Source organism: Thalassophryne amazonica, chromosome 16, assembly GCF_902500255.1.
Source record: "Thalassophryne amazonica chromosome 16, fThaAma1.1, whole genome shotgun sequence".
Lineage (NCBI taxonomy): Eukaryota > Metazoa > Chordata > Actinopteri > Batrachoidiformes > Batrachoididae > Thalassophryne > Thalassophryne amazonica.
This window is the reverse complement of record NC_047118.1, coordinates 23,197,406-23,224,544: the sequence shown is the minus strand read 5'-3', so window position 1 is coordinate 23,224,544 and position 27,139 is coordinate 23,197,406. Positions and strand designations below refer to the sequence as shown.

At 38.2% G+C, this 27,139-nt stretch overlaps 1 long non-coding RNA gene across 1 annotated transcript in view; it reads left to right on the top strand.

Moving 5' to 3' along the window:
- Nucleotides 1-27,139, top strand: part of LOC117528339 — a 639,388-nt gene that overhangs the window by 350,977 nt on the left and 261,272 nt on the right. The window lies entirely within an intron of this gene.

Genomic DNA, 27,139 nt, shown 5'->3' with positions numbered 1-27,139 from the left:
GCATACACCTTATAAGTGAGAGGGTGCACTTGGAAACTGTGCATCTCCAAGATCATCATAATCACTTCACACGAACGCTTGCTCCAGAACATCAGGAAGATGGCTACAAACAAGTCCTGTTGCAATGGACAGTGACAAAGCAGCAGGTCTGCATGGAGCTATGAGCCTACATGCAGGCGGGGGAAGGAGAGCGGTCGCATAGGAGCAGACGAGGGGTATATTTATGAGGCAGCACCTTCCATGTCTGAGCAGCCCTGTTGATGGAGACATTGTTCAACCTAAACCAGGGAAGGGGTGAGAAAATGTGGCCTAAACAAAGCCCACTCAAGTGTAGCGGGATGAAGGTCACGGGTCCTGATTGAAAAGACTGATTAACTGATTCCACCTGTTCAAAGTGATATTAATCAGTGAAATCACCTGGTGTAGTCGGTGGTTGCAAAGAAAACTTGCACCCTCTTGGCCCTTTCTGGAACAAGTTGCCCACCCCTGCTCTAGATGGTCCTTTTTGTCTTTGGTCCAGAGCACAAGGCATGCATTTCTTCCAAAAAAAGGTATGGAATACTGATTAGTCTGATGATAATACATGTTTCCACTCTGTGATGTTCCAACCCAGATGCCTCTGAGCCCAGAGAAGTCAATACTGCTTCTGGACAAGGTTAACATAAGGCTTTTTTTTTGTACAGAAAAATTTAGGTGACATTTGTGAATGTACCTCTGTATTGCAGTGACTGACGAAGGTTTCCCAATGTAATTCCTTGTCTGGTTATATCAGCTATTGATGGATGACCACTCTTGATGCAGGACCATCTGAAGGATCAGAGATCACGGGTGTTTCAGCTTAAGCTTGTACCCATGCACTTTACACGCTGAAATTCCTACATAGTCCTTGAATCATTTAAAAATATTACACACTGTAGAGTGAGAAATATGCAAATCCCATCCTGTTGTTCTTTGAGGAACATTGGTTTCAAACAATTGAATAATATTCTTATGTATTTTTGACAAAGTGGAGGTCCTTTGCCCATCTTTTTTCCTCAAAGACTCAGCCTTTCATGTTCACTTGTATGTAATCAGGATTTGGTTTTTTAAAAGAAAGCAGACATACACAACAAGTACCTGGGAATCCCACAAGCCACTGGGAACCATGATGAAGACACAAGAAGGTCAGCCACAGCCAAATACCTACAGGAGGTAAGACAGGTACTGAGAAGCCAGCTCAGTGGTAGGAATGACCGCAGGAGGAGGTAGATGCTACTGATGTCAAGACACAAAAACTTCTCCCAATGCACAGAGGTTTCCACTCAAGATCCAGCATCCTGAGGCTCTATGAGCCATGGAAAGAAGAGGATTAGTGAGTATCAGAGCCACGATCCAGGATGAGATGAGGAGCATCCATAAAAACATCAGAAAAATGGCTCCCCCCAAGATCAGCTCATACAAGAGTGCCTGAGACAGCTGAAGACAGCCTGTGATAAGGAACAGGAGGAGGAGGTACTATAATGGAAGACCAAGCCCCTCCATGGGAAGTACCATCAACCTATAGAGGAAGTGGTTGAAGTCAATACTTTCTACCATTTGCCAGAATAGGCTGGCCTAAAGGACAGCACAGAGGCTCTGATCAAGGCAGCTCAAGAACAAGCCCCAAGCACCAGATCCATAGAAGCAAGAGTCCACCACGGCCGACATGACCCACGTTGCAGTCTGAGCAAGGTGCAAGGTGTAAACTGGGACAGCGTACACTGAGAGGCACAACCAAGATTCAGAAAGTCCCCAAGATTCCCCAAGTCCCAATGGGAGACGCCACCAATGGTGGTTAAAGGCTAAAAGGTTAAAGCCTTTGTCCTGGTAATAAACTATCAACTTTTGTCTTGCTTTTTTATGTCAGTTTTGGATTGACTGCTTCTTCCACTGTTTAGAGCCTTTTAGGTTACGGAGCAATCTCTTAAAGTTGGGCAATGTCATATTTCTATCCGGTGAGTGTAACTCCTTCATCAGTTCCTTGATTGTGATACTTTCGGGGGTTGGGTTTGAGACAAACGGTCTTTCATTCCTGGGTGTTACTTTGGGAATCCTTGTGGTCGCAACACTCTTAGATTTTTGGATAGTAGACTGTACAGTTGCCCTTTGGACCATTAATTTTGCTCCGGTAGGAAAAACGTGAACCTCATCCATAATTTTGCTCCAAATGCTTTGCCTTAATTCGGTCAACTTAGGATGCCCTTCTGTTACACACATGAAGGTATTTGATCTTTAATACCCTTAAATACAGCTATGTATACCTCATTTAACCCTTAATTATGCCAATTAATCATTCAAAGCATTTTAAATGATTTAAATTGGTTTCTAGGTTCTACTGGAGTCCTCTCTGCTGTGTCAAGACACACTTATCTTTATGTCTGTTAACCTCTGACCACTGAAAATCTGAAATAGTTAAAAAAAAAAAAAAAAAAGCTGAAATAAATCTACAGTATCTTCATCTACTGCTTTTAAATTACTTTATATGGAAATGAGGAAGGCTTTCTACTTGACTTAACACATCAGAAGTCATCAAACACGTTTTAGCTGTGTATGTACACTTATGGCACCAACTGTACCACCCAAATGATTTAACAGGAAGACAGAACAGAACATGTTTGCCGTCCTGAAGCTAAATGACGAGCTGAAGCGACGAGATGAGGCTTGTTTGCTTGTTGTTGCCTGTGAATTTCATCTCTTGAGCTCCACAAATCTTACACAACCAATGCAAATGCAACATGACAAAAATGGTGTTTGCACAATAAAGGAGTGAGTGTCAGGAAACTGATGCTGAGTGCACAACAGCAGTCCTTTTGGAATCTTTCCATTGCATAACTGCCTCTGGCAGCTATAGTGTACATCTGGTTCCAGGAGATAGTGAGCCTGTAAAACAGAAACTGTTGCACGTCATCTTTTTCTGCTGGATGCTTTCATAATAAAGGGAGACGTTGTAATATAGTTTTATAACACAACAGGCAACTACAAAGTCCTGTTGAAAGTGTCTTTTCATAAGCTAAAATATAATACAAAATATAGATCAAAAAGGCTTTTCAATGTTAAAATCAGTTTGCACCTCATTGTCACAAATGAGGCATTTTTGATTGAGATATAATATAAAATATAGGTGAATCACGGGGCACAGTGAATCAGTAGCTATATCTGCAAAACTACATATATATTTGCAGCAGTTATGCCATATTTTTATGCATAAAGACATCCCCCTTATAAATTAATGTTTTGTTTTTGGATACATTAAGGTTAAAACTAAGTGGCAAGTGAAGTCAGTTTTTTCCTATCAAAAGTAAATTTTGTGGATGTCAGTGTCTTTGTATTTATTTCTCACAACAGATGAAAGGTGGCCCAAAAAATTGTTACTAGTTAGAAGACTACCTCATCCAACTGATGCGTATGTGTTATGTCTTCTCCAGACTATCAGCTATTTGATAACATGACTCATGTATGTCACATGCACCCAGGGCACAGTGAATCAGTCTAGAAAGTGATTTACTAAGCCAGAGTATCAAGTGGATGACAAATATTACTTGCTGAAGCTTATACATTTATTTTTCCATGAATTATTTCTATAATTTGTGTATATAAACAACTGTTTTCACGTTTGAACAGAAATTATGACAGTTGTATTTATAATAGTTTCTAAAGGACTTATATCACTATATAAGACACTCACACATTACATAGCTGGTTTGCTGGATTATAGTTTGTATATGTTTCAGCATATATTTAGTAATGTTGAAGAAATCTTTAAAATCATGTGTTTTTTCATTATATACTAAGTTGATTCACTGTGCCCAGTGAATTAGTGTCCGGGGCACAGTGAATCATAAATTTAAAAATCAATTTTAAACACCTGTAAATTACACTTGGGGAGACATAAATAACACAGCCTTATAAACAATAACTTGCTGTATTAAATCCACAATAGAATGACCTAAACCTATGCATAATGTGTTTATGCTGCCACAAAACAACATTTCAGATCCACTGTGCCCCAGCTTCTCCTACATTAAATGAGGGTTTCAATGTTAAATTTAAATGGACACAAAATCTAATCTGGATCAGACCCAGATCAAACTTTGTCAGGTGATAGTGAGTGCCAGTCTGCACCTCACATTAAAATATGAGAGTGATTTTGGGGCATGTTTGATTAAGATATAATCTAAAATACATTAAATGGGGTTTTCAATGTTAAATTTAAATGGCCACAAAATCTGTAATCTGGATCAGATCCAGATCAAACTTCATTTCACTCAAATATGAAAGAAATCTGGTCTTTTTTGACAGAGTTATGAAGTTTTGAACATTCATTCACTGTTAAAGATAGGGATTTTTCCAATTTTTCAAGATTTTTCATGACTCTGCCCTTTGACCTATGATTTTGAAAATTGATTTGGTTCAGGATTTGAATCTTAAGTAAAAATTTCATAATGATATATATGAAAAATTGCGGGCTCCAGGATGTTCAGAAACAAACAAACAAATAAACAAATGAGGCGAAAATATAACCCTCCAACTTCATTGTTGAAGATAATGAACTCTGTGTGGCATTTTTCAAGCCACTATCTCTGCTTTTAAATGATCATTTTTGTGCACATTATTGTTGGAGTCTTTGTTGCTTGTTATACGAGTTGGAGAAATCTTTGGGAGCCGGTGTGAATGGCCCAGCTTTCAGCAGGGACTGCAACTAATGATGGACTGATGGCGGCCTTCACGGGGCCATGGATGCTGAGAGGTCACAGGACACTCACATGAACATCCCCCATAACATCCAGAACACACTGTGCTACGGCATAACTGATAATTAGACAGAGAAGTGTTCTTTGGTTGTGAAAGTGTAACTTCTGCTTTTTGCTACATAACCACGTGGTGTCATTGTCATTGTGATAGTGTCATTTCTGGCACATCTTTGATTCTTCATCCTCACAGGGAAAGCAGAACAAGATGTTAGTTTAAGTGCAGTTAATCAGAGGTTGCACTGGTTTCTCACGCTTCAAGGATGTGTAACCGCACCACCTATGGATAACTAAGAACTTTGACCTCACACCGGCTCTTTATTGTCAGTTTCTGTTGCATACATTTTCCTGGTATTTGAAGCCTGAGACTTTTCTGTTAAGTGTTCTAAGAATATGTTGTGTGTCAGGGCATGTTACTCTGTTAAAGATTTCTGTTGTTTCATTGGCCTCAAGGCAGGGCTGGACTGGGGAAATTTTTCAGGCCAGGCATTTTTAACCAAGACCAGGCCACCACCAGGTATCGAAGGGGAAAAAAAATAAGCCTGCTGTGGTCCTTTAACTGATCAATGTGCACCAGGAGACACATACATTTTAACACTACAACCCCTGGCAATAATTATGGAATCACTGGCCTCTGAGGATGTTCATTCAGTTGTTTAATTATGTAGAAAAACGCAGATCACAGACATGACACAAAACTAAAGTCATTTCAAATGGCAACTTTCTGGCTTTAAGAAACACTATGAGAAATGAGGAAAAATAATTGTGGCAGTCAGTAACGGTTACTTTTTTAGACCAAGCAGAGGGAAAAAAAATATGGATTCACTCAATTCTGAGGAATAAATTATGGAATCACCCTGTAAATTTTCATCCCCAAAACTAACACCTGCATCAAATCAGATCTGCTCATTAGTCTGCATCTAAAAAGGAGTGATCACACCTTGGAGAGCTGTTGCACCAAGTGGACTGACATGAATCATGGCTCCAACACAAGAGATGTCAATTGAAACAAAGGAGAGGATTATCAAACTCTTAAAAGAGGGTAAATCATCACGCAACTGCCTAAAGGAAATGGGATTTAACATACAGAAAAGCTAAACGAAAGCCATCATTAACACCTAAACAGGAAAAAAACAAGGTTACAATGGGCTAAGGGAAAGCAGGCGTGGACTGTGGATGACTGGATGAACGCCATATTCAGTGATGAATCTCGAATCTGCATTGGGCAAGGTGATGATGCTGGAACTTTTGTTTGGTGCCGTTCCAATGAGATTTATAAAGATGACTGCCTGAAGAGAACATGTAAATTTCCACAGTCATTGATGATATGGGGCTGCATGTCAGGTAAAGGCACTGGGGAGATGGCTGTCATTACATCATCAATAAATGCACAAGTTTACGTTGATATTTTGGACACTTTTCTTATCCCATCACTTGAAAGGATGTTTGGGGATGATGAAATCATTTTTCAAGATGATAATGCATCTTGCCATAGAGCAAAAACTGTGAAAACATTCCTTGCAAAAAGACACATAGGGTCAATGTCATGGCCTGCAAATAGTCCGGATCTTAATCCAATTGAAAATCTTTGGTGGAAGTTGAAGAAAATGGTCCATGACAAGGCTCCAACCTGCAAAGCTGATCTGGCAACAGCAATCAGAGAAAGTTGGAGCCAGATTGATGAAGAGTACTGTTTGTCACTCATTAAGTCCATGCCTCAGACTGCAAGCTGTTATAAAAGCCAGAGGTGGTGCAACAAAATACTAGTGATGTGTTGGAGCGTTCTTTTGTTTTTCATGATTCCATAATTTTTTCCTCAGAATTGAGTGATTCCATATTTTTTTCCCTCTAATTGGTCTACAAGAGTAACCGTTACTGACTGCCACAATTTTTTTTCCTGATTTCTTATAGTGTTTCTTAAAGCCAGAAAGTTACCATTTGAAATGACTTTAGTTTTGTGTCATGTCTGTGATCTGCTTTTTTTCTACAAAATTAAACAACTGAATGAACATCCTCTGAGGCCGGTGATTCCATATTTTTTGCCAGGGGTTGTATAAGAAGCTTTATGAAAAGTTCTCCCGAAATACAGTTATCATAGGCTTATCAAAAGTACGATCTATTGACAGTAGGGCACATTACTTTTTAGACATAATAAGCCATCATTTCATTCAGCCTTGTTACTTAAATTTAGAAATAGAAATTATATAAAAACATTTGTTATAGAAGTACTGTAGGCTATACTATAAATAATATATCATTAATTGTCTGATACAATTCATCATATAAAGCAAGAAATGGCTGGATGACTGGACCAATGACTGGATACAAAGGTTGAACTTTTGAAACTGCAATACACAAAAAGGCCACAAGATGGAGACAGTTGTCTATCTCGCTACAAGTAACATCAAGGATTTCTTTAATTACCAAGTTATGTTGCTAATCAACTTAGAGAATGACTCTCAATTTAAAGTAAAAAGGTTAGGTATGTGAAATTATGCCAGGACTTGGGAAAATACATTTTAGACAGGGACGCGTTATACCACGCCACCGCACCGCAGACTGTGCAAAACAGCATACTTCGTATGACCGACGCACGACCGTCACACAAATAAAGAATAAAGAAACAACCTGGCGGCGACAGCATGGTAGCTAGCCATGCACACCATTTGCACAGGTTACATTGCTAGGCTAGGTTACGTGACTGGCAGAGTTAGCATGAATGAAAATAATATCCAACCTTAATTCATATCTGAGTGACCCAGTTAGACAGCATTTTACTTCGGACCAGAAGATCAGAATGTCTCACACACAGATGTCTGATTTATGAACAAGTTAGGTTGATGTTCATCAATTAATAGCTGAAGTTAACCCTCACTTAACATCATGGCTGTAGTGGTCCCCGCCTCACTTTATAGTCACCCTTTCTTGACTTCAATGAAAATATATACTTGTTTTATAAAAAGTAAAATAAAGACCTCTTTCTTGACCTCATATTTAACTGTTGACAGCACTGTAACAGTAAAACGTGTAATTTCTAACCTACATTGTTAATAAATGTAACTATTCAATTCTTTCTAACATTTTTCCAACATTTAAATTTTCTCTAAACATTTTACTTGTCGAAATTATTATTTTAAGTAGTATTAGTAGTTGTACTAAAAAAAGGCTTCAAAACTGGACCTTTAATCTAGGGGTGTTGTGAGGGGGGGACATCCTTGGCCCACGCCCCCATTCCTTCTGGATTCGCCCCTGCTTTGGCGTTTGATCACAAAGAATGGATAACATTTATTTATGCAGAAAACATGACCAGATTTACAGGTCAGAAAGTTTTATTGCGTTTTCACATCATGCGCTCCCCAGAAAGCGAGTTTAGGCGCATTTGAGTGGAAAATAGTGTTAGTTGTTGACGCGTCGCGGAGGATCAGCTGTTTTAACGTGCAGATACGGAGCGGCTCAGCTCAGAGTTCTAAATAAAGGAGGAAAAAAGCATAAAAATGTCTGTAAAGCTCAGTGCTGTTATCACCGCGCTTTAAGAGGTGACGACGAGTCGTAGCTGCTACAAAAAAAAAAAAAAACGCGGATGAAAAGCTCTCAGCTCGCTTTACTTCGTAAAAAAAAAAACGCGGATGAAAAACTCACAGCTCGCTTTACTTCGTAAAAAAAAAAAAAAACGCGGATGAAAAGCTCACAGCTCGCTTTACTTCGTAAAAAAAAAACGCGGATGAAAAGCTCACAGCTCGCTTTACTTCGTAAAAAAAAACGCGGACGAAAAGCTCTCAGCTCGCTTTACTTCGTAAAAAAAAAAAAAACGCGGATGAAAAGCTCACAGCTCGCTTTACTTCGTAAAAAAAAAACGCGGACGAAAAGCTCACAGCTCGCTTTACTTCGTAAAAAAAAAGCGGACGAAAAGCTCACAGCTCGCTTTACTTCGTAAAAAAAAAACGCGGACGAAAAGCTCACAGCTCGCTTTACTTCGTAAAAAAAAAACGCGGATGAAAAGCTCACAGCTCGCTTTACTTCGTAAAAAAAAAAACGCGGATGAAAGGCTCACAGCTCGCTTTACTTCATAAAAAAAACGCGGATGAAAAGCTCACAGCTTGCTTTACTTCGTAAAAAAAAAAAAACGCGGATGAAAAGCTCACAGCTCGCTTTACTTCATAAAAAAAACGCGGATGAAAAGCTCACAGCTCGCTTTACTTCGTAAAAAAAAAAAACGCGGATGAAAAGCTCACAGCTCGCTTTACTTTGTAAAAAAACGCGGATGAAAAGCTCACAGCTCGCTTTACTTCGTAAAAAAAAAAACGCGGACGAAAAGCTCACAGCTCGCTTTACTTTGTAAAAAAAACGCGGATGAAAAGCTCTCAGCTCGCTTTACTTCGTAAAAAAAAAAACGCGGACGAAAAGCTCACAGCTCGCTTTACTTCGTAAAAAAAAAACGCGGATGAAAAGCTCACAGCTCGCTTTACTTCGTAAAAAAAAAAACGCGGATGAAAGGCTCACAGCTCGCTTTACTTCATAAAAAAAAACGCGGATGAAAAGCTCACAGCTCGCTTTACTTCGTAAAAAAAAAAACGCGGATGAAAAGCTCACAGCTCGCTTTACTTCGTAAAAAAAAAAACGCGGATGAAAAGCTCACAGCTCGCTTTACTTCATAAAAAAAAACACGGATGAAAAGCTCACAGCTCGCTTTACTTCGTAAAAAAAAAAAAAACGCGGATGAAAAGCTCACAGCTCGCTTTACTTTGTAAAAAAACGCGGATGAAAAGCTCACAGCTCGCTTTACTTCGTAAAAAAAAAAACGCGGATGAAAGGCTCACAGCTCGCTTTACTTCATAAAAAAAACGCGGATGAAAAGCTCACAGCTCGCTTTACTTCATAAAAAAAAACGCGGATGAAAAGCTCACAGCTCGCTTTACTTCATAAAAAAAATGCGGATGAAAAGCTCACAGCTCGCTTTACTTCGTAAAAAAAAAAACGCGGATGAAAAGCTCACAGCTCGCTTTACTTTGTAAAAAAACGCGGATGAAAAGTTCACAGCTCGCTTTACTTCGTAAAAAAAACGCGGATGAAAAGCTCACAGCTCGCTTTACTTTGTAAAAAAAAAACGCGGATGAAAAGCTCACAGCTCGCTTTACTTCGTAAAAAAAAAATGCGGATGAAAAGCTCACAGCTCGCTTTACTTTGTAAAAAAAACGCGGATGAAAAGTTCACAGCTCGCTTTACTTTGTAAAAAAAAACGCGGATGAAAAGCTCACAGCTCGCTTTACTTCGTAAAAAAAAAACGCGGATGAAAAGCTCACAGCTCGCTTTACTTCATAAAAAAAACGCGGATGAAAAGCTCACAGCTCGCTTTACTTCATAAAAAAAACGCGGATGAAAAGCTCACAGCTCGCTTTACTTCGTAAAAAAAAACGCGGATGAAAAGCTCACAGCTCGCTTTACTTCATAAAAAAAACGCGGATGAAAAGCTCACAGCTCGCTTTACTTCATAAAAAAAACGCGGATGAAAAGCTCACAGCTCGCTTTACTTTGTAAAAAAAAAACACGGATGAAAAGCTCACAGCTCGCTTTACTTCATAAAAAAAACGCGGATGAAAAGCTCACAGCTCGCTTTACTTCATAAAAAAAACGCGGATGAAAAGCTCATAGCTCGCTTTACTTCATAAAAAAAACGCGGATGAAAAGCTCACAGCTCGCTTTACTTTGTAAAAAAAAAAACGCGGATGAAAAGCTCACAGCTCGCTTTACTTCATAAAAAAACGCGGATGAAAAGCTCACAGCTCGCTTTGCTTCGTAAAAAAAAACGCGGATGAAAAGCTCACAGCTCGCTTTACTTCGTAAAAAAAAACGCGGATGAAAAGCTCACAGCTCGCGTTACTTCGTAAAAAAAAAATAAAAAATACGCAGGCCAGTAGGCCATCAGGCCAGCAGGCAAATGCCCGGTGTGCAATACTATCAGTCCAGCGGTGCCTAAAGGTGACCATGCAGAGAAATGGACAAGAAGCACTTAAGTTGTCTGGCCCCTTGAGCCTCCAAGGAGGAGCTGGTGCTGTGGTGTTGTAGGCCCTCTGGCCTCTTGGTGGCACTGGAGCTACAGCACAGTCCAGACATTTTGTCGTCCAAGGAGGCGGAGCTCATCCTCTGGAGTTCCAGTTCTACAATCCAACAATCCTGTTGTGGAAACACCAAGATCCCCACTCACTGTCACCAGTGAGGCCACACTCACCAGAACAGACACGGAGACTGTCTTTTGCCTCTTACATCAAAGGATCCCCAAAGTATTCCAAGTATGAACCTCATTGTGCTGAATCAGAATCAGAATCAAGTTTATTGCCAAGTAAGTTCTCACATACAAGGAATTTGATCTGGTGTTGTTGGTGCATAAACAACAATAAATGAAAATACTTCTGTAAGAAGTAATAGGTGCGTAAACAAGAATAAAAGAAAAGGAAAAAAATTCTGTGAGAATTAATAGGTACATAAACAACCATAAAAGAAAAGGGAAATACTTCTGTAAGAAGTAATTGGAGCATAAACAACCATAAAAGAAAAGGGAAAAAATGCTTCTGTAAGAAGTAATTGGAGTATAAACAACCATAAAAGAAAAGGGAAAAATACTTCTGTAAGAAGTAATAGGTGCATAAACAAGAATAAAAGAAAAGGAAAAAAAATACTTCTGTGAGAATTAATAGGTACATAAACAACCATAAAAGAAAAGGGAAATACTTCTGTAAGAAGTAATTGGAGCATAAACAACCATAAAAGAAAAGGGAAAAAATGCTTCTGTAAGAAGTAATAGGTGCATAAACAACCATAAACAAAAAGGGAAAAAATAGTTCTGTAAGAAGTAACTGGAGTATAAACAACCATAAAAGAAAAGGGAAAAATACTTCTGTAAGAAGTAATAGGTGCATAAACAACCATAAACAAAAAGGGAAAAAATACTTCTGTAAGAAGTAACTGGAGTATAAACAACCATAAAAGAAAAGGGAAAAATACTTCTGTAAGAAGTAATAGGTGCATAAACAACCATAAAGAAAAGGGAAAAATACTTCTGTAAGAAGTAATAGGTGCATAAACAACCATAAACAAAAAGGGAAAAAATACTTCTGTAAGAAGTAACTGGAGTATAAACAACCATAAAAGAAAAGGAAGAAATACTTCTGTAAGAAGTAATAGGTGCATAAACAACCATAAAGAAAAGGGAAAAATACTTCTGTAAGAAGTAATAGGTGCATAAACAACCATAAACAAAAAGGGAAAAAATACTTCTGTAAGAAGTAACTGGAGTATAAACAACCATAAAAGAAAAGGGAAAAATACTTCTGTAAGAAGTAATAGGTGCATAAACAACCATAAAGAAAAGGGAAAATACTTCTGTAAGAAGTAATAGGTGCATAAACAACCATAAACAAAAAGGGAAAAAATACTTCTGTAAGAAGTAACTGGAGTATAAACAACCATAAAAGAAAAGGGAAAAATACTTCTGTAAGAAGTAATAGGTACATAAACAACCATAAAGAAAAGGGAAAAATACTTCTGTAAGAAGTAATAGGTGCCTAAACAACCATAAACAAAAAGGGAAAAAATACTTCTGTAAGAAGTAATTGGAGTATAAACAACCATAAAAGAAAAGGGAAAAATACTTCTGTAAGAAGTAATAGGTGCATAAACAACCATAAAGAAAAGGGAAAAAATGCTTCTGTAAGAAGTAATAGGCGCATAAACAACCATAAACAAAAAGGAAAAAAAAAACTTCTGTAAGAAGTAATAGGCACCTAAACAACCATAAAAGAAAAGGGAACAAAAATGCTTTTGTAAGAAGTAATAGGCGCATAAACAACCATAAATGAAAAGGGAAAAAAATACTTCTGTAATAATGCAGTGTACATATGGTCCTTATGGCCCTTATTTAGCAGGAGTAGGGGAAAAACTACAGAGGATCTTCAGACAGCACAAAATCCCAGTTTACTTTAAACCGGTTAACACCTTGAGACAGAAATTAGTTCACCCTAAGGACAGGATCCCTAGTTACAAACAGAGCAATGTAGTGTATTCTATCAGATGTCAGGAAAACTGTAATGAACACTACATAGGTGAGACTAAGCAACCTTTACACAAAAGGCTATACCAGCACCGCAGAGAGGGCACAAATGGACCTCAGTCTGCAGTTCATCTCCACCTGAAAGACACTAACCACACGTTTGAGGACAAGGAAGTTAAAATCTTAGCCAGAGAGAAGAAATGGTTTGAGAGAGGTGTCCAGGAAGCATTCTTTGTGAAACAGTTGAAACCCAGCCTTAACCGGGGAGGGGGTCTGAGACACGCTTTGTCCCCTGTTTACAATGGGGTACTCAGGTCAAAGCAGTTTCAGTCTTTTGTTCATGGTAATGAGTCATTCACATCATCAGGATAGTTGTCAAGGGAGCCATTAGGAGAGGCTTCTGTCCCATCATTAGGAGGGACAGCTGCCCTGTCATTAGGAGGGTGCTAACTAGAGCACAATAGGTGCTAATTAGAGCTATTGTTTAGTCACTAGCCTATAGCAGTCTGCCTCTCGGTAGGAGGGGTCTGGTTAAGTTTAAAAAACTCCAGCTTTTGTTGGCTTCTGCATTTTCTTCTCTACAAGAGTCAAGACAGAAGTCAGACTACCAGAGCAAGAATTTTAGCTGAGGAAGCTTCTGCGATTTGAAGCGAAACGTCCTCGCGTCAAGCAACCCAGTCCAGTCAAAGATTCAAGCTTCTCTACTATGGAAACCACCTGGACAACTGAGAGCCTACACAGAAACTGTACATGTGGTCATTATTACATCCGCCAAGGACGTAATAAAGCCATTAACATTTACATATTTTTTATTAGTCTGTTACCAGGATTACTTCAAAACTATTTCACGGATTTTGACAAAACTTTTACAACAAATAGATATTAGGCCATGGAAGACTCCACTAAATTTTGGAGATGCCTCCTGTCCTATTGCTGCACTGTGTGGTTTGCGAGCTGCACGGCAGAGGACAAAAAAACTCTACAGCAGGTGGTGAAAAGAGCAGAGACGGTAATGGGGACCACATTGCCCCCTCTGTCTGAGATTTATTGAGATTTATGCTGGCAGGCTTCAGAGGAAAGCCAGCTCCATCACTAAAGACCCCACACACCCTAGACACCAACTGTTCACCCCCCTCCCTTCTAGAAGGAGATACAGGGCACTAGGTGCACACACCAACAGACTGCTAAATATAGCTTTTACCCACAAGCGGTCAAGTGTATAAATCCTTCTCCTTAATTGCACCCTATACATCTAACTTCTGTTGTGTGTATACATATATGTGTGTGTGTGTGTGTGTGTGTGTGTGTGTGTGTGTGTGTGTATGTGTTGTTTTTAGTTCTGCGTGGTTCGATGTGATATGTTGCTCTTTCTATGATATATTGTTTTTATGATGTGCTGAAGAGATGCTGATAAAACAAAGTTTCATTGTGTACACAATGACAATAAAGTTCTGTTCTATTCTACTTGTATTCTATGATCTGGATTTCACTTTATATAGGCTTTTAAGAATTACGTCAAAACTACTTCACCACATTTTCATCACAGATAGATAACAGGGCATGGAAGACTCCACTGAATTTTGGAGGCGATCCAGGACCAGATTCTGGATCAAGATTTCAGTTTCTACAATTCACTTTGCTGGATTTTGAGGATTACATCAAAACTACTTAACGGATTTTCACCAAATTCTCATCACACACTGGTCTTAGGCCTTGGAAGACTCTATTAAATTTTGGAGGTGATCTGGCTCCAGATGCGGATTCTGTTTCAGGATTTTACTTTGTAGATATTTAAGGAAAACTGCTTCACGGATACGGCATCACAATGTAAAATCAAGATCAGGAAGACACCATTTTGTTTCAGTTTATGAAATAAATATCAGATTGCAATCAATATCAGTTGGACCATTCTGGATCAGTATGCAATTATTACATTGTGTTGCAGAATCCGGATCCAGGTCAAGTCTGGGTCACAATGTGAATGACATTATTTTGAGTCCTTGTCAACCCTTGGAGGATGTCAGAAATCTCATTGCTCTTGTTTTTACCTCCGCCAAGGAGGTTATGTTTTTGGTCACGTTTGTTTGTTTGTTTGTCTGTTTGTCAGCAGGATAACTCAAAACGTTTTGAACGGATTTTGTTGAAATTTTGTGGAGTGGTTGGAAATGACAAAAGGAACAATTGATTAAATTTTAGTGGTGATCCGGATCACGATCCGGATCCCGATGCTAACATGTTAGCATGTCTATGACATTTTCAATGTTAAAAGTTAGCATTAAGCAGTTGCAGCTGTCATCACGTTCGGGTGCATTTGTTTTCAAATTGTAATATTTCTTAAATTTTTTTTTGTTGAAATTTTGTGGAGTGGTTGGAAATGACAAGAGGAACAAGTGATTAAATTTTAGTGGTGATCCAGATCACGATCCGGATCCCGATGCTAACGCATTAGCATGTTTATGGCATTTTCAATGTTAAAAGTTAGCATTAAGCAGTTGCAGCTGTCATCACGTTCGGGTGCATTTGTTTTCAAATTGTAATATTTCTTAAATTTTTTTTTGTTGAAATTTTGTGGAGTGGTTGGAAATGACAAGAGGAACAAGTGATTAAATTTTAGTGGTGATCCAGATCACGATCCGGATCCCGATGCTAACGCGTTAGCATGTTTATGGCATTTTCAATGTTAAAAGTTAGCATTAAGCAGTTGCAGCTGTCATCACGTTTGGGTGCATTTGTTTTCAAATTGTAATATGACTGCCTCTACTGGTGGTTGGCTCTCACTGCGGTATTGTATCACTTCCTGTTCCGGAGCACAGCGGTGTTTTGCTGTATCTGTTAGCTGTTTAATCTGCGCAGTTAGATTGATCTAGTTATCTAGATTACGATTTGTTTCACAGTGTAATCTTCACGTGCCTTAACTAAAGCACTCCCTCTGCTGAATCACCTCTAAATTATTTACACATTATTCACTTTGTGTGTTTTTAGGAATCCACTAGCTTAGCGCAGCTACTAGCTTTAAGCCGATTTAGCATGGCGGCTTCTCCTGTCTCTCCCGCACTTTTCTGCTCTGGGTGTGAAATGTTTAGTTATTCCTCGGCCTCCTTTTGCAGTAATGGTACTTGTAATAAGTGTAGCTTATTCGTAGCTTTGGAGGCCAGGCTGGGCGAATTGGAGACTCGGCTCCGCACCGTGGAAAATTCTACAGCTAGCCAGGCCCCTGTAGTCGGTGCGGACCAAGGTAGCTTAGCCGCCGTTAGTTCCCTTCCAGCAGATCCCGAGCAGCCGGGAAAGCAGGCCGACTGGGTGACTGTGAGGAGGAAGCGTAGCCCTAAACAGAAGCCCCGTGTACACCGCCAACTCGTTCACATTTCTAACCGTTTTTCCCCACTCGGCGACACACCCACCGAGGATCAAACTCTGGTTATTGGCGACTCTGTTTTGAGAAATGTGAAGTTAGCGACACCAGCAACCATAGTCAATTGTCTTCCAGGGGCCAGAGCAGGCGACATTGAAGGAAATTTGAAACTGCTGGCTAAGGCTAAGCGCAAATTTGTTAAGATTGTAATTCACGTCGGCAGTAATGACACCCGGTTACGCCAATCGGAGGTCACTAAATTTAATATTGAATCGGTGTGTAACTTTGCAAAAACAATGTCGGACTCTGTAGTTTTCTCTGGGCTGTATCAGGTGATCCTGAACCATCCCTTAGTTATGCTGCGATAGACTTAGACTGCTCGGGGGTTCCCATGATGCACTGAGTGTTTCTTTCTCTTTTTGCTCTGTATGCACCACTCTGCATTTAATCATTAGTGATTGATCTCTGCTCCCCTCCACAGCATGTCTTTTTCCTGGTTCTCTCCCTCAGCCCCAACCAGTCCCAGCAGAAGACTGCCACTCCCTGAGCCTGGTTCTGCTGGAGGTTTCTTCCTGTTAAAAGGGAGTTTTTCCTTCCCACTGTTGCCAAGTGCTTGCTCACAGGGGGTCGTTTTGACCGTTGGGGTTTTTCCGTAATTATTGTATGGCCTTGCCTTACAATATAAAGTGCCTTGGGGCAACTGTTTGTTGTGATTTGGCGCTATATAAATAAAATTGATATGATTTGATTTGATAATATTTCTTAAATTTATTTTTGTTTATATATTAATAATCTAATGATTATTATATACAATTTTAGAGAAAGAGACAAGAAGAAATAGATCACTGTGCCAAGGAGGGAATCTCTTTAGGGTCTGTGACCCTATGGCCTTGTTTAGAGAAGTGTTTCATAAATGTTAAAAAAAATCATATATTTGCAGTTTAGTTGAATAATAAATTGAATTTTGTCTCTTATTTGTTTTTGTCTATAAGCGCATGCAATATCAATATCAGTGCTCAGATGACAGTAGCTTCTGGGAAAGGTGCAAGTTGCAATAAACTGTGATGCCAAGTGCTAAGGATACATGCTATCCAGTCACAGCAGATGAAACTTTTTTTACTACTGAGCAAACATCATTGTTAGACTTTTTTAGGTTCAATGATTCCACGGCGTGTAGATGTTATGTCGTCAGTGACCCCATGGCCTTGGCGGAGGTTTGCACTCTCTGAGTGCTTCTAGTTATTAATATATTTGTTTATTTATTTTTAATTAAACTTTCATGGATGCTGTCAGGGTTAAACCTGGTTAAAGAGACAGCTCAAATTCTTTCAGAGAATAACCACATGGAAACACTGAATTTCTTTTCTGAATCAGGGATATGACCCTCATCACTGTCCGTAGACAGCTCTGAAGGGCCCGCCCACTTACTTCCTGAATTTATTGAAGCAAATTGCACACAGACATATTACAAAACAATATACAAAACACAGCTGCGTCTCTCAGTCAATTCATTGATATGAATTTGTATCACTCTTCGCCATCAGGCGCCTCACGGTCTGCTCCCAGACAGATAATAATTGGGCAGCAGGACAATAATTGGGGTAAGCAGTTTTAACAGAATGTGATACCATGATCCAGAAAAGAGCCATGAGGTCCAGCTATTATCTGTAACAAAATCCTTACTCACAGTGTTCTTTAACATTGTTAAATCCTGGATAGCCAAACCTATTGATCTGCCATCATCAAAGTTGTTAGGGATGAATCTACAACTTTCTCTCACCATGGCACACACACCACCTGAGGCCACAGTTAATTGATCCAAAACCATTCGGTCTTGCATTTCCATGATCCTCAGAGCTAAGAGCCTCAACAGTGGAGTTCACAAAGTAGCTGAATCGGTCATTTAGAGTCTCCACGCGCAGCATCACCTTGGCCATGCCAACCCAGAGGAAGAGTGACAACAGGACTTTCTGGTCTGTGGACCACAGCTTCGCGTCCAGAGGCACATCTGTTCCCCATATGGGGTCATGGGGAGCCAAGTCAGGCTTAAAGCGATGACTGGTCGAAAGGTGAGCGGCTATGATATAGGAGTGCTGAGCCATGGTTATTGGGGCACATCTGCCTGGGAGGGCTATGAAGGTGTTGTGGCCACACAGCCAATACATGCTCACCTGAGCATAAGTTCCCATCAGGTCCGGTGCTTGGAAGTAATCTATACATTTACCACCATAGGGAGCTTGGGTATGATTAAAGCTTCCATCCGACAGGTGAGTACACGGCCCCAAAATGACTTCACACAACGGCTCAGCTATCTTTCCCAAATTAGTAATTGGACTAGAAAGCAAAGGCTGGTTGTTTGCATAACAGGTGAGTCGAGTTCTGGGATCAAGGAAAAGATTAGTGTCCACAGGTGTTTCAAGTGACCCTTCTACAGGCAAGAAATTTTTAAATGATATGTTTTTTGGTGTCTTGGTGGTTATATAAGAGCCTGTATGTCGGTGAACTGATTGATTAAGTACCATGGGATTGATTGCTGATGCTACCACATGTGGAAACAAAAGGCTGACATTCAGGAGCGGCAGTGGTTTTATACGTGGGTGTGTTGTGGAAACAGGCATCAAAGAACACACATAACAATTGTTCACATTTACCTCGTTAGCATATCTGTACCACATGTTCATCTGATATGGGTTACGTGGCGTATCAAACATCCACTCAAAACTTGATCGTGGTTTCACTTGCTTTTGGTCTGAATTGTAACTTGGTTCATATATTTTTTCATACCACCACACAGTAGATGCCACAATTACAGCAATAATTGTCATTATTATCAGTAGAGTGCGCACTTTGCACCCTGCTCTAGCAGTAAATCTTTCCATAGCTAAAACAGTCTTTGAGCTGTCTGTTGAAGTGTTGTATAAAGTACCGGAAAATCACACTTAAGTAAAAGTACAGATACCCATTAAAAAAATGACTTTGATAGAAGTTCAAGTCACTGATTGAAATGCTACTCAAGTAAAAGTCTTAAAGTATCTAGTATTTATTGTACTTAAGTATGACAAGTAATGTACAACTAAATGTACTCAAGTATTGAAAGTAAAAGTACAAGTAAATGTTAATAATCAAAAACAGACTGATTTTTTTTTATATATAAAGTTTATCTAGGCTTGTAAATGACTGGTAGTATTAGTCAAAGTACTGAAAATTGTGCACATCACACAAAAACACTTCAGAAACAAGGTTTCAAAACCTAAACAAGAGTAGGCTACTCACTAGGTGTTCACAGGAAACAGTTATTTATTTCTATATGTATTTATTTATTTTCATTGTTACATGGTTTTATCTTTTCTGTTGTTTTTGTTTCATTAGGTTCTTTTTGTCTCTCTCTAAAATTGTATTGTAACATTATTAGTCTATTATTATTGACTATTACTGTCATTGCTATTATTATTAATATATGAATAAAAATAAATAAAAAAATTCCAATTTGAATCTTTTCGACAACAAATGCTGAGCCATTAATTATACAGAAAACAAATCAACACAAACGTGCTGATGAGAACAGCTTAATGCTAACTTTAACATTGAATACGCCACAGACGCCATAGCACTGCTTCAACTGGTTCAAGGTTCAAAGCAAAGCCGTGCTGCAGAAAAGTTGATTACAGATTACAGATTGCAGGTCTGTAATCAATGTAGAGAAATTATCATTTTCCTGACAAACAAGTGTGCAAATGCGCAACTGCAAAAAAGCCTATCGGACATACCTCATGACAAATCGGCCTGACTTCGTTGCAGTCACTAGTAATCAGTGGCGTCTCTGGGTGAAAACACAACTTTTTTCGTGTGTGTGTGTGTGTGTGTTTGTTTGTTTTTTTTTTTTTTTTTGTAACGAGTAACAGCATGGTGCATAGAAAATGTATCGGAGTAGAAGTATGCAATTAAGGTCGGAAATGTAGTGAAGTAAAAGTGAAAGTAAGATGAATTTAAAAAACTCAAGTAAAGTACAAAGTCTCCCAAAATGTACTTAAGTACAGTAGTGAAGTATTTTTACATCGTTACTATACAACACTGGTCTGTTGATATGTCTCTCTCTCTCTGTCTCTTTTTTTTTTTTGATTAATATCGATTATTACGTGCAGGCCGATCTTAATATGACAATTCTATTCCCGACAATGATCCAATACTCCAATTAGATCAAACTTGCAGGATCATTGAAAGTGAATTGAAGTATCATTTAGTAATTTATCCCAGAATAGATCTGTTGGATCAAGCAATGCTTAAACACCAATAATAAATAGAAATAAAGAAAAATTGAACAAGGATAGAATCAGATACATAAACAATGTTTTTAGTTTGCAGGAATAACTATGGGTCAGGATGGACAATAATCATGTGAAAAGTTGTTCAACAATCTCTATCTTTTAAGGCCTAACTTAATCTGCATATATCAAATAATGATTAATAAGCACTTCATCGGTCATCAGTGCTTTATAAAAGCCTGCAGCTTCTTGTTTGATTTGCAGCAGGGGTTAGATGCATCTCATGAAAGTTCACAGTCTCCATCAAAACACAGGATGACCAAAATATTGAGTTATTATTATTTGTTGCTTCTACATTGCTGTCAGTTCACCCTCACTAATATTAATGCTTCCAACAGGAGCTCTATAAACATGTTACAAATGTCAACCCTGTTTTACTGTCATCCATCTGCGCCCACACTCTTATGTAACCACACTCTGAAAAATAAAATGTTGAATTCAGTTGGTAAAGTTAATGTAACGTAATGCAAAACAACATTGTTGCTGAAATAAATTACATCAAATAAAACAGTATCTTCCTAAATTTCGCAATTACAAGCATATTGAAAATAATAGTATCAATTACATGTAAAACCCCTGTGTTTCATGTGTCAGAGTGCAACAACATTCTGCTGATATATATATATATATATATATATATATATATATATATATATATATATATATATATATATATATATATATATATATATATATATAGATATATCAAAAAATTCATAACAACAAATCCAATCATTAACTACTTTACCGGTGTATAATCTTGATTAGCTTTTGCTTGCAATCTGTTAAGTAGGCGAAACTAACCAACTTTTACACTTCATCCAGTGTGCAAAAATCAACCATATTCTAACCACTTCACCCAAGATATATGATCATTCAGTATGGAAAGTAGGAAGGCGATAGTATTTATTGTTTTTGAGTTATCATCTTAACAAGCTAAAAAAAAATTATTTCATTAACAGGTTTATTTCAGAATGTTCCCCTTAAAGAGTATACCTTTTCACCCTGGACACTAACTCACACACATATACACATAATGCTGTGTTTATCAAAAATTCTGACAATACAAAATTGATTAATGTGCATTTGTTTCTCAGTATCTTAACTCTGCACTTTAAAATTCTGGAGTGCCAGTAACTGTGACCTTGACAGTATTATCTAAAACAATTCACAATAAATATACACAATCTGCCTGTACAGTGACATAACAGACTAAAAAGTAAAGAAAAATTGATTAAAACAAGTATAATCCTCTATAAAAGAAAGAATTGCAACCTTATGTGTATATAAACAAAATTCATGTTGAAAACGGAGAGCTCCTTATCTTTGCGAGTGACTACATTCACGCACAGTGTCCATTTTTCCCACACTTCCAACATGTTAATTTCCTCTTTATTTCACACCCACGGCCTCTGGCCGCCCCGCTGTGCTGATCTTTGCCCTTTCCAGCAAAATACACTTCTTGCTCACATGTCATTACAGCTGCTCCAGCAGGTTTAGTTTTAAAACTGCTGTAGCTGGTGCAATAGCATAATCTGATGTATTCTCCACTCCACATCTCTCTTGCCTTTTTGTAAAATCATTGGTGTTCTCTTTTATAATATCAACCAACTTTGTTGTGGAGTTTAGCTGTAATTTACCCGAGAAGTTAACTGTCTCGTGCCACATTTTTAGGTGTTCAGGCCAGTGGTGGGCACAGACAACCAAAAAAATTAACTTTAATAACAGATAATCAGATAAATGAAAAAGTTATCTTTGATAAAGATAAAACGATAAACCACCCAAAAATGTATCAGCAGTTACAGATAACCGATAAATTCCAGTATTGTCTCTGGTACATTTGCAACTACTAACAAGCTGAATTTGAGTTTCAACACCACGATCGCTTCTGGTAGCATCAAAAGCGACAACAGACCCAAACAATGAGCCCACACTTCTGTCTTTGAACATCCTGCCCCCTGCTGGAAGCTCTTGTTTACTACATGGCTTCCAGCACAGACTTAAGCTGAGAGGAGCCACAAAGCTCAGCTCTCTACCCAATCACAATGCTCCGGTCACTCGGAGGTCTTGGAAAATAAAGCAATGCTGAGTTATGGTTTGGTGTATAAATAAAATGAATACTGATAGAATAACTCCATTAATGTCAATTCTGTCATTTATTTAAAGTTAAAATATAACATATATCTTTTAATGTTGAATAATGCACTAAACTAAACTAAAAGTTTTGTAATAAACACAGACAGATCGCAAAGGATTCTGGGTAAAATGTGCCTCTGCTAAACACTGATTGGTTGAGTCATTCATTATGTAAACCAACACGTTAATGTGACGTGTGTCATGTGTTGGTGTTTATAGATAAATGTGCTTTTGTAAAATATTCCATTTTTTATTTGTAAAAACAGGCATTTTTACGGAGCCCTGGAAGTGTCATTGCAAAATGTTTTGTATGTGGAGAGAATGTCCGCACGTTTTATTATATTGTGCGCACGTATGATATTGTGTGCACGTTTTAAGCATTGTTTGAGTAAAACAAGGGCACGATCTACTTAACGTGGCCACAATTTGAAAAACATGCACTCAATATTGTCTTGACACATAAATGTTGGCTATTAGCCAACAAACCAGCAGACAGTGTGATACATTTCCCCATTAGAAATGATCTGGTCAGAGTGTATCATCATGGTTTGGGTGCACAAGGACATATAGAGAACTCCAGCTGCCCAACATGACATCATCTGGAGTTTAAGCACATTAAAAAGGATGCTGAGGGCGAAGCGTCTTCCTGTCGTGAGGATGACAATTTAGGTCATATTATGAAGTTCATTTTGAACGAAAGGAAAACGTGCGCACATTTTATTAATTTGAGGGCTCAATTAAAGGAAAACATGCACACGAATGATCACGGCCAGGAAAATGTGCGCACGTTATATTAATTTGAGCGCACATTTGATTAATTTGTGGGCTCAATTAAAGGAAAACGTGCGCACAAATTATCATGGCCAGAAAAAAATATCACTTTAAGTGACCTCTCCCGGGTTCAGAAAAAAATATCACTTTAAGGGTGTTTTCACACTTGGTCCCTTTTAAAAGAACTGAACTCAGGCCTCTTAAGTGGACCAAAAGTAAAAGAACTGAGTTCTTTTTGTGTTCACATTGCAAGTTCATTTCTTTGAACTTGAACTTATTTATTTGGCACACAATTCGTCAATAACAAAGACTGATATACAAGACAATTCCACAGTGACATGTGTGACCAAAAAAGGGGTGAGCAGAAGCAAGGCTTATAAACGCCCACCCCCTATACATACATATATACACATTACCTACCCCAGAGCAAGCACACAGGCGACAGTGGTAAGGAAAAACTCCCTCTGATGTATTGAGGAAGAAACCTCAAGCAGACCAGACTCTAAGGGGTGACCCTCTGCTTAGGCCATGCTACAATACATTTAACAACACAAACTCAAATCCCATTATCATAAACATATCAAGTGAAGACCATGCCTTTGTCTACATATATATTTACATACATATACAGTATACACACACCAACATACACCTTCACATGCATACGTAATTACACACACACACATACATATATATACACATATACATATACAAATGAATGTTACTGATTTCACAATTACAACTGACAACACAAAACTCACTGTACTTCATTAGATTCATATCTTGAAAACGTCATTTTTTTATATTGATTTTTAAACTGATTGATATTTGGACATCGTTTGAGGTCATCCGTCAGGTTATTCCATAGTCTAGGGCCACACATGGAGACACAGAAACCTTTCCTGGTTTCCGAGCACCAGCAATTTTAAAATGATACAAGCCCTGTAAATTATATTTTCCTTCTCTCTCAGTAAAATATTCTTGAATTCTAAATGGCACTTGTTTATTTTTCACTTTGTGCATTAATTGAACAGTCTTGAACGAAATCATATCATTAAGTTTTAGTATTTGAGATTTAATGAACAGTGGGTTGGTGTGGTCTCGATAACCTGCATTATGAATTGTCCTTAATGCTCTTTTTTGAAGAATGAATAATGGTTGCAATGTAGTTTTGTAATTGTTGCCCCAAACGTCAGCGCAATAAGTCAAGTACGGTCCAACCAAAGAATAGAGAGTATGTAGTGCTCTGCAATCAAGAACATGCTTTACTTTATTTAATACTGCAATACTTTTTGATACCTTCATTTGAATATGCTGACTATGAGCTTTCCAGTTAATTTTTTCATCAATAATGACACCTAAAAACTTATTCTCTTTGACACGTTCTATGTTTACCCCATGTATATTTAACTGAATTTGTATGTCTTTTTATAATTTACAAATAACATCAATTTAGTTTTAGACACATTTAATGATAATTTGTTAATATCAAACCATCTCTTTAACTTTATCATTTCTGTTCCTAAATCAGATAATAGTTGTTGCAGATTTTCCCCTGAGCAAAACAGGTTTGTGTCATCTGCAAAGAGCACACTTTTAATCATATCTGAGACTTCAAAGAGGACCGGGTTCTCTTTCTTGTTCAGTTCATCTTAGATGGGGCCTCAGTCCTCTTTCTGTTCACACTAGGTCCTCTAGAGCTTTCAGACCCACAGCACTGCATTCTGGGTAGTTTTTTTACTTGGAACAAAATGGCTGCTGCTGTGCTTGCCCTCCTGTGTTCTCTGATTACAACCCCTGGCAAAAATTATGGAATCACCAGCCTCGGAGGATGTTCATTCAGTTGTTTAATTTTGTAGAAAAAAAAGCAGATCACAGACATGACACAAAACTAAAGTCATTTCAAATGGCAACTTTCTGGGTTTAAGAAACACTATAAGAAATCAAGAAAAAAAGATTGTGGCAGTCAGTAACGGTTACTTTTTTAGACCAAGCAGAGGAAAAAAATATGGAATCACTCAATTCTGAGGAAAAAATTATGGAATCACCCTGTAAATTTTCATCCCCAAAACTAACACCTGCATCATATCAGATCTGCTCGTTAGTCTGCATCTAAAAAGGAGTGAACACACCTTGGAGAGCTGTTGCACCAAGTGGACTGACATGAATCATGGCTCCAACACGAGAGATGTCAATTGAAACAAAGGAGAGGATTATCAAACTCTTAAAAGAGGGCAAATCATCACGCAATGTTGCAAAAGATGTTGGTTGTTCACAGTCAGCTGTGTCTAAACTCTGGACCAAATACAAACAACATGGGAGGGTTGTTAAAGGCAAACATACTGGTAGACCAAGGAAGACATCAAAGAGTCAAGACAGAAAACTTAAAGCAATATGTCTCAAAAATCGAAAAATGTACAACAAAACAAATGAGGAACGAATTGGAGGAAACTGGAGTCAACGTCTGTGACCGAACTGTAAGAAACCGCCTAAAGGAAATGGGATTTACATACAGAAAAGCTAAACGAAAGGCATCATTAACACCTAAACAGAAAAAAACAAGGTTACAATGGGCTAAGGAAAAGCAATTGTGGACTGTGGATGACTGGATGAAAGTCATATTCAGTGATGAATCTCGAATCTGCATTGGGCAAGGTGATGATGCTGGAACTTTTGTTTGGTGCCTTTCCAATGAGATTTATAAAGATGACTGCCTGAAGAGAACATGTAAATTTCCACAGTCATTGATGATATGGGGCTGCATGTCAGGTAAAGGCACGGGGGAGATGGCTGTCATTACGTCATCAATAAATGCACAAGTTTATGTTGATATTTTGGACAATTGAAAGGATGTTTGGGGATGATGAAATCATTTTTCAAGATGATAATGCATCTTGCCATAGAGCAAAAACTGCAAAAACATTCCTTGCAAAAAGACACATAGGGTCAATGTCAATGAGCAGATATGATTTGATGGAGGTGTTAATTTGGGGGATGAAAATTTACAGGGTGATTCCATAATTTTTTCCTCAGAATTGAGTGATTCCATATTTTTTTCCTCTGCTTGGTCTAAAAAAGTATCTGTTACTGACTGCCACAATCCTTTTTTCTTGATTTCTTATAGTGTTTCTTAAAGCCAGAAAGTTGCCATTTGAAATGACTTTAGTTTTGTGTCATGTCTGTGATCTGCTTTTTTTCTACAAAATTAAACAACTGAATGAACATCCTCCGAGGCCGGTGATTCCATAATTTTTGCCAGGGGTTGTAGATTAGCACACAAAGATAGGGAAACTAGAGCTATTCATATTACATATATAAACACAAAAAGCGGTTGAGGAAACTACGTAGAAGACTGGCATGGCGGAGAACTTTGTCCCAACAAAAAAATGATCAAACAACATCTGATTCTGGCAACACTTCTGACACTTCAGCTTTCACCTGAAAGCATTCTGTGGACTGTGGACATATTTACTTAAGAAAAAAAATTAAAACTGCTTTGGAAACGCTTTATTTCTTACTGTGCAATGCCAAACAGTGTTTGAATGCTTGTTACCTTACTTTCACAGAACTGCAAAATTAGCAAAGAAATTGGGCAAAACACTTAACTGGATTTTAAAGAACTTTTTTTTTTTAACTTGAAAGTATTTTTGTTCTTGTTAACAGAAAAGTGACTTGCCTGTTCAGAGCTACTCATCAGGACCAAAATGTACATTGTTTACAAATGTAGCCTACCTGTTTCTATGTTAAC